The sequence below is a fragment of the Neomonachus schauinslandi genome, chromosome 5 (assembly GCF_002201575.2).
Source record: "Neomonachus schauinslandi chromosome 5, ASM220157v2, whole genome shotgun sequence".
In the NCBI taxonomy this organism is placed as follows: Eukaryota; Metazoa; Chordata; class Mammalia; order Carnivora; family Phocidae; genus Neomonachus; species Neomonachus schauinslandi.
In genome coordinates, this window is record NC_058407.1 from 47,233,370 (window position 1) to 47,243,254 (window position 9,885).

Genomic DNA, 9,885 nt, shown 5'->3' on the forward strand with positions numbered 1-9,885 from the left:
GTAGGAACAAGCCCCACATGGTACCTCACCTGATACCAATTGAGAAGTGATTATTGATTAGAAATGCAATACATCTGGAATTCTCAAAAATTAAACATTAATGGTTCCTTCTTGTCCTGAATAAAGAAAAAAATTAACAAGAAAAAAAATAAAGATAACAAATTACACAATTTGGTAAGTTTTTACATATGCATACACCCATGAGGCCATCACTACAGTTGAGAGTGAACATATTCTTCACCTCCAAAACAGTCCTTGTGTCCCTTCAGCATGTATATGCTTTGTAAAGATTTTCTCCCAGTCTTTTCATTATCTTTTATTATCATAGCAGTGTCTTTTAAAAAGCATCATAAGTATTTAAACTATGTTTAAGTTCCATTTGTCTATCTGTCCTTTTCTTGATTGTGCTCTAAGAAATCTTTGCCTAACACCCAGGTCACAAAAGTTGTCTCCTATTTTTTTTTTTCTAAAACTTTTATGGTTTTAGGTTTTTCATTTAGGTCTGTGATCCCTTTTGAACTCTTTTTAGTTATGTGGTGTGATATATGAGTTCAAGTTAATTTTTTTTGCACATGGATGTCTAATTGTCCCAACACACCATTTGTTAAAAAGCTATCCTTTCTATACATTGCCTTTGTGCCCTTAAAACACTTTTTATATTTACAGAAAAGCTGCAATGATAGAAGAGAGAAGTCCATCACCCGGTTTCCCTAATGCTAATATCTTAGTTTTGACAAACAAACTGGGGTTATGTAAGATGTTAACGTTAACATTAGTACATTACTACAAAATAGCCTTATAACACAGACAAGAAAGAACATTAAGCATTATTCTGAAGTGCTAATAGTTGTGACTATTAAGATTTTAAAAGAAAAATAGAGAATTTTCCTTCAGAGTTCATAATGAACAGTGGCATTCTTAAATTTCATGAAAGTCACCAAAATAATTGCTGCTTTTAACCTATGAGCATTTGAGAAAATATTAAAATGAGAAAAGCAAATTTAGCATTTATCTAAAAAACTTGACTAAGAGTTAATTTTAAAATGGCAAAGTAGGTATAAAATTAGGTGGTTAAAAATAAACAAATTAGCAGGAATTAATAGCAATTATTGGAGATTTTCAGATATGACAACCCTGTTCAACTGCTGACTATTATGTAATATAGTTATGATAAAAAATCCTAGGCATAATTTTTAACTATCTAGCTGTGGCTTTATTCAACAAAGTGAAGCAAGATCTGGATGATATGAACCTACTGTTGAATGACATTTGTGATCAGTTGTGTAACAACAGTTGTGATGACAGGTGTGAACAAAGTGTCCTTTAAAAACATGAATAAGCACACAATATGTGCTCTGTCTAGCTATTTTTTAAAATCTCATTGGAGAAAATATGGCTTCTTCGCTACTAGGATTTGTTGACTTGAAATTCAACATTTCAGGGGCACCTGGGTGGCTCAGTTGGTTAAGCGACTGCCTTCGGCTCAGGTCATGATCCTGGAGTCCCGGGATCGAGTCCCGCATCGGGCTCCCTGCTCAGCAGGGAGTCTGCTTCTCCCTCTCCCACTCCCCGTTTGTGTTCCCTCTCTCGCTGTGTCTTTCTCTGTCAAATAAATAAATAAAATCTTTAAAAAAAAAAAGAAATTCAACATTTCACAACTATTATTTGTATTCTTTTCAGATTCATCTCACAGATGAAGTATTTTAAAGATACCTGCCGACTAGATGATCTGCCCATGATGAAGCTGTTCAAACTTTGCAACATGGGCTCCAAAACATTTTAAGGACTCCAAAATATATTTTCAAAGATTTGAAGAGAAACCGAATCATAAAGAAGATGCAACATGTTTTTTTCCTAAAAGCTGATAAAGCTCTAATACACCATTAAATTCCTTTTAAATAATTATAAGATTATAGGACAGTTGAAAGAATATTATAAAAACTGTTTCCCTGAATCATTTGAGAATAAATTGCTGAGCTAATGTCCATCACTTTCGGTGTATTCTTACAAACAAGGACATTCTCCTACATCACCACAACCAAAATCAGAAAATTAACACTAATATGTTAATCTGATCCTCAGCCCCCATTCAAGTTTCACTAATTATCCCAATAATGTCCTTTAGAGCAAAATAATTCAGTTTACAATCACACATTGACTTTTATAATTAGTAAGTAATTTGTGGGGAGATTTTTGAAATGATGCAAATGTCCCATTCTTTATCAAATCACCCTTCAACTTATTTGTTTGTATCTGTATAGGCTCATTCTTCTTATTTTTACAATGTGGTAAAATCTTTTATCACATTTTTTGCATTTAAAAAATTGTACAATACATAGTATAATAACTGAGTGTACAGCTCAGTAAACTATATTTACACTGTTGTGTAACAGATCTCTAGAATTCTTTCCTTTTTTTAAAAGTAGGCTCCACACCCAATGTGGGCTTAAACTCATGACCCTGAGATCAAGGCTCACATGCTCTACTGACTAAGCCAATCAGGTGCCCCTCTAGAATTTTCTCATCTTGCAAAACTGAAAAACTGAAAGTCTATACACACAGAAAAACAACTCTCCATTTCTCTCTCTTCCAAGCCCTGGCAACCACAATTCTACTGTTTCCACAATTCTAACTGGAAATTTGGAATCATGATTGTGACTGGGGATTACTCTAGATATCTCATGTAAGTGGAATCATACAGTATTTGCCCTTTGGTGACTGACTGATTTCATGCAGTATAACGTCCTCCAGGTTCATCCATGTTGTAGCATGTGACAGGATTTCCTTCTTTTTAAAATCTGAACAATATTCCACTGTGTATCTACACCACACTTCATTCACCTGTTGATGGACGTTTGGCTGCCTCCACCTCTTTGATATTGTGAATACTGCTGCAATAAACAAGGGTGTGCAAGTATTTCTTTAAAATCCTTCTTTCAATTCTTTTAATTATATATTCAGAAGTGGGATTGCCGGATCATATGGTATTTTTATCTTCAGTGTTTTGAGGAACTTCCATAGTGGCTGCACCATTTTACATTCCCACCAGCAGTGCTCAAGGGTTCCAATTTCTCTACATCTTCATCAACATTCGTATTTTGTATTTTTTGATAGTGGCCATCCTAATGTGTATGAAGTGATATCCCATTGTTATTTTGATTTGCATTTCTCTAATGATTGGTGATGTTGAGCATCTTTTCATATACTAATTGGCCATGTGCATATCTGCTTTGGAGAAATGTCTATTGAGGTCCCTTGCACATGCTTTAATCAGGTTAATTGCTCTTTTGTTGTTAGAATTATTTATTCTGGATATTAACCCTTTATCACACATGATTTGCAATTGTCTCCTATTCTATAGGTTGCCCTTTTACTCTACTGTTTTCTTTAATGTGCCAAAGTTTTTAGGTTCGATGTTGTCCCATTAATATATTTTTGCTTTTGTTGGCTGTGCTTTCTGTGTCATATCCAAGAAATCATTCCAAATCCAATGCCATCAAATTTTTCTCCTAAGTTTTCATCTAGGAATTTTATAGTTTTAGGCCTTAACTTTAGGTGTTTAATCCATTTTGAGTTAAATTTTGTATATGGGGTAAGGTAAGGGTCCGACTTCATTCTTTTGCATGTAGATATTCAGCTTTCCCAATACCATTTGTTGAATAAACTGTCCTTTCCTCATTGTGGTCTAGGCACCCTGTCAAAAATCATTTGACCATATATGTGAGGGTTTATTTCTGAACTCTCTATTCTGTTTCATTGGTCTATGTGTCTGTACTATCACTTTTTTTGTTGCCAAATTGTTCCCAATTTGGCCAGGTGAGCACCCATTCTTACTGGCTTCTGGGTCATTTTGATATGTTTCCATTTTCTGAGAACTTACTTGCTTTCTGAAACAAGATGTTCTGTCATTATTATTTTTTTTTTGAGAGAGAGAGTGTGTGTGCATGCAATCAGGGGTGGGGAGGAGCAGAGGGAGAGAGAGAGAGAATCTTAAACAGGTTCCACACTCAGCTCCGAGCCCTACGTGGGACTCAATCTCACGACCCTGAGATCATGACCTGAACTGAAACCAAAAGTCGGCCACTTAACCAACTGAGCTACCCAGGCACCCCTACTCTGTTACTATTCACTTTGCCTGTGACAGCATCAAAATCAGCCATTTCTCTAAGCAGCCCTAATGCCTTTTAGTGGATATAACATTTAGAAGTCAAGATCTAGATACTAGATATCCTCGTTGATATTAAAGTGTCACTGTTCCCAGGCCCTCTGAGTGGATAGATATAGGAAATATATTTACATAAAACTCCAATAAAAAAAAAAACCCACAGGGTTCATTCTATTTTTCATTCTTTCTATATTTTTAATTCCTTTCTCAGAAAGTGAGAAACCTGTCTTCTATCTCCCTTTTCCTTTCTACTCAGTTCCCTCATATGTAACCAATCTCCCATCTCCATTGCTACCCTCTTATACACATGACTATCTCCTCTCCCTGCTTGGGTTCTACCACTCTACACCAGGCCACACTCCTGTATGGATGCCCTCCTCATACCTGCTTAGCCTCTGACTCCCCCTGTTGGGTTACTTCCATACATGGATGCCCTCCTAACCGTACAGGCTGTGGCAACCCACAACAGGCATTCTTCACCTTACTCAGGATCTGACTCTCCATGCCAAGGTGCAGCCCATCATGAAACTTCCTCATTTACTTTGGGCTGTAATACTCTAAAAGGCCATTCCACAATGTGGGCACTGTGGACTCTAACCTCACTTGACTACCTCCCTGTACCACATACACACACCCCACCCAGGCTACTCCTTCCATATAGACACCCTGCTAATGCCATCTGGGCTCCAACGGTCTATGTAAGGCTGCCCCCATGTGGGCAGCCTCATCACCCTGCTTGGCTCTACACCACACACTAGACCAGCTACCCTGGACTCCCTCTTCACCCTGCTCAGGTGAGACCAGGACACCCTTTTCTATTCTCTGGATGGTTTTATGTAATTGGTGTTATTTCTTCCTTAAATGTTTGAAAGAATTCATCTGGTGGTTTCTTTGTGGGAATTACGAAATTCAGTTTCTTTTTTTCTTAAAAGATTTTATTTATTTGAGAGAGAGCACGAGGTGGGGAGGAGCAGAGGGAGAGGGACAAACACACTCTGCGCGGAGCCTGGAGCCCAATGCGGGGCTCAATCTCACAACCCCAAGATCATGACCTGAGCTAAAATCAAAAGTCGGACCCTTAATCGACTGAGCCACACAGGTGCCCCTCAGTTTCTTTAATAGACAAAGGACTACTCACTTTTCTCATTTCAGTTTTGATAAGTTGGTTTTTGCCTGTCGAAATTTGAACTAATTTTCCCCTTTTCATTCCTGATGCTGGTTAGTTTTACCTTCTCTTTCTCAATCTCTATCAGTCTCATTAGGGGCCTAACTTTTTAATTACCTTTTCAAAGTACCAATTGTTGACTATGTTGATTCTCTGTTTAGTATTTACTAAGTTCTGCCTTTATCTCTATAATTGCCTTCTATTTCTTTTAAATTTCCTGTTGGTTTTGGTATCTTATCAAAGTAGCTTAGATTGGTGGCTAGCAAACTTCTGTAAATATTTTTGGTAAATACTTTAGGCTTTGTGAGCCATAGAGTAGCTCTCACTATGTTGTTAGAGTACAAAAGCAGCCACAAACATACATATATGAATAAGTGTAGGTCTGTTCCAATAAACCTTTATCTACAAAAACAGGCAGAGGGCAGGATTTGACCTAGTGGGCCATATATTGCTGGCCCCTGGCTTAGATCATTCGATCTCTTATAGGTCTGTTTCCATTACCTGTCATTTCTCTTAAGTTTTGTCCATTATCTTGTCTTCTAGTAGGTAAATCAGGTTATTTTTGATTGAGTGACAGAACTGCACTTGAAGGACTGTAGATAGTTTGAAACTCTGGATGATGTTAATCTTCCTCCAGGTAACTCACTTCTGCTTCTGCCAGGCAGGTAGACTCACTTGCAGTACCTTTAATCCAAACAGGGATTAAGAGGATTTTGAAGCTGGATGAGCTCTCTGGGGTCCCAAATGAAAACCTGATGTGTATACTTTTTCCTTGCAGCCCTCAACTCTAATTTGTGTCCCTTTAGCCCCATGCATATTAAAGATTGTGTTTAGCTTTTTTTTTAAAGATTTTATTTATTTATTTGACAGAGAGAGAGAGAGAGAGCGTACAAGCAGGAGGAGTGGCAGGCAGAGGCAGAGGGAGAAGCAGGCTCCCCGCAGAGCAGGGGAGCCTGACGTGGGACTTGATTCCAGGACCCTGGGATCACAACCTGAGCCAAAAGCAGTCGCTTAACCAATTGAGCCACCCAGGTGCACTGTGTTTAGCTTCTAGACCTCTTAGCCTCTACTTTCAGAATTGAAATTTTAGACTATTTTTCAGAATCTCACATGCCTGACTTTTATCTCCTTTCCTAGATTTCAACCCTGCGATTCTTCATGTATGCGTGCTTTTGATGCTTTCAAACAGATACATAACTTCTCCAGCTTTCCCAGCTGTTTTAGGTGAGAAAGTAGGCCTAAGCCATTCATTCTGCCGTCAATGGAAACAGAACTCTCTTTGTAGTAACCTAGTACACAGTGTGCCTTTTCAATGTAGAGATTTGAGTCTTCACCTCAGAAAATGATGCTGATTTTCTATTTAGAACTTCAATTATGTTAGGCTTTTTTTTTTTTTTGCCTGCCCTCCTCCTATTCCCATAATTTAAAAATAGCAATAATTTTTAAACCTTTAAAAAAACCACTTATCTTATTGTGCTCCTTTTCAATTTTATTTTCATTTCTATGATGGTTTTTCTTTTTTCCTTTCCTCAGTCCTTCATTTCATATTTCATCTTCTATTATCCAGCTATCTATCTATATATATATTTTAAAGATGTTATTTATTTATTTGACAGAGAGAGACACAAGCAGGGGGAGGGGAGAGGGAGAGGCAGGCTTCCCACGGAGCAGGGAGCCCGATGCGGGGCTCCATCCCAGGACCCTGGGATCATGACCTGAGCCGAAGGCAGACGCTTAACGACTGAGCCACCCAGGCGCCCCCCAGCTATCTATATTTTTGTATTTGACGCTGTTTTCTTCTACCATAGCAGTAATTGCCTCATTGTCTGCAACTTCTGATGCATGGCAAATGTTTGACTGGTTGACTCCTTTCATTTGCAGGATCTGGGGAAGAATATAAACAGGAGCCCCTAACCATGCCTAAATTTAAAAGTTATTAAACTTTAAAACGATGAAATAAAATATATTCAGCCATTCTACCTCGACAAATATACCTTCAAAACAACGAAAGATGTGTAAAGCTATGGTTTTTATGATTGAAACTCAGTAAATATTAGACAACTAAATTTAATTATTACTGTACATGTCTAGGTGTTCTCTTGAGGGACCAGCAATGCTTGCATACAGCATAAAATAAGCACATTATTTCATAAGTTATATTACTTATCCCATGAATTTTATTTTTTGCCTTTATTTCGGCACAATCATTAATAATGTTATCCTATTTTCACAGAATTTGCATTCCATTGACAGTAACAATCTTCAAGACTACAAATTTAAACATAATCTTATTCAAAGTACACCAAATTTGTACGGAGGTGTATACACTTTGGTACACTTTGAACATAAGGAGAAGAAATTCAATGCTTGGCACTTAGTGGGAAATTGCTTTGTTATGCAGGTATCTTTTGCATTTGTGCTAAGGAAGAACTTGACAATTAGTCTTTTCTGTGTCCCCAAACTTCGGACACTCAAATCCTCCTTGCTCTATTCTATGAAGCAATGTAAGTAGCAGCACAACCCACAAACCTGCATGGTATTTGAACACAGTTGTCTTTTGAAGATACTAGGCAGAGGATATGGAGAAGCATTTCCCTAGGGTCTGAATGTGGTTATTCACAAGAGCAGAAGTTTAGAATTCCTAATTGCACTGTGCTGGTACTGAGCATCGGAGTCAAAGTGACAGTGCTGCCTATGTGTTAATATATTTGTGTGCCTGTGATATGTGGGTCCCTCTAAAGTGTGGGACCCAGAACAGGGGCTCCTTTTGTCTAGATCTATGGGTGGTACCGGAATTTGGTTATAATTTTCATCTTCTGCACAGTTTTTTCTGATTACTTTTTTTTTTTGTCTGATGCCAAGGTTTATTGCTCTACTCGCATTTTTTTCTTTAGTATGTTTGTATCGGTGCAATGCCAAATACTTCACACCGTATATCCCTGCTGGCTCTTTCTAAAAGCTGCTATCTGTCCCTCCTCCCCAACTACTCCAATAGTCTCCATTCGCACTTGTTTTCAATACATCTTTTGTCATTTGTGGATTTTGATCTATAATCCAGTTTTACAGGTCAAATTGTGCCTGTCCCCTTCTGCAACGCCCCCCTCAAAAAGATATGTTGAGATCCTAACTCCAGGTAGCTCAGAATGTGACCTTAGAAATAGGGTCACTGCAGATGGAATTACTTAACGCTGAGTTATACTAGAGTAGGGTGGGCCCCTAATCCAACATGACTGGTGTCCTTATAAACAGTCATGAAAAGTCAGAGGCACACAGGAAGAATGTCATAACAAAGCAGAGATTGGAGTTATGCAAATGCAAGCCAAGGAATGCCAAAGATTGCCAGCAAACCACCAGAAACTAGGAAAAGGACTGCCCTACAGTTTTCAGAGGGAGCATGACCTTACTAACACCTTGATTCTAAACTCCTAGTCCCCAGAACTGTGAATCAGTAAATTTGTTGTACTGCGGGTATGCTGTTACAGCAGGGCTAGGAAAATAATACACAGGCTGTCCTCCTGCCTGCTTGTTGCTTGGTCGGTGTCTAGAAGGGGGAAGGAACTTTGGATCTAAGCTGTCACAAATTTCACTGCCTACCATTCTCCACATTTACAAAAGAACTCTGTCACTAGAATTCCCTACATGATTACTCCATAAGGAATGGGTTCCTGTTCTGCATACTAACCTACAAAGGATCCTGAATAAATATATACAAGCAGTATTTTCATACATGGAGGCAAATGAACTTCTCCATAGTATAAGTGTGACTACAATATGGAAGGCTTTTGAGTTACTGTGAGCTTGTGTCCTTGCTAAGTGTTTGCATTATTGGGAACAAAGGCTCTCTATTAGTAGATGCACAATAAGTTCTGGTAAAAGTCCATTATGCCCTCCCTCCAAGTCCCTGTGAGACACAGTCTCACTATGTGAGAGAAATGGGAAGCTCCATTGTTAGGACTATGGAAGTCTCAATGAAGTCACAACTCTAGATACTTCTGCTATGCCCTGACCAGTAGTAGCTCATTGGAAAATACCTATTTTGCAAAATTGTGTACTTCTTGGGGACTTCAAGTTTACATAAGGCAACAAGTGCAAGAGGGCTTTTCAAACAAGTGCAGAGGGCTTGGCCACTCTGAATAAATCATCATGACACTTGATTTGTGCAACAGTCTAAACACCTATCGATTAATAACATCCCTACGCAACTACTTTCCCATTTATTTGCTCTTCACAGTATTCTTTTAAAGACTATCTCCTTAAAAAAAAATAGACTATCTCCTCTCTCTCCTCTCATTCCCTTCCAAATCCACTCCATTAATCTTTTTACACTCACCACTCCACTAAAGCATACCATTCAAAGACACCAATGAATTCTGGATTGTCAAATCAAATGGTCGACTTAGTCATCTTATTGAACCCCTCAATAGCATGTAACACACTCCACAACCTCTGTTGTGAAACTTGGCTTGAGACACCCTCCTGTTTGTTCCTTCCTTCCGCTGTTCCTTCTTTCTCTCCCCTTTTTGGTTCTTTCACCTCACAGGCTGCCCCCTCTCAG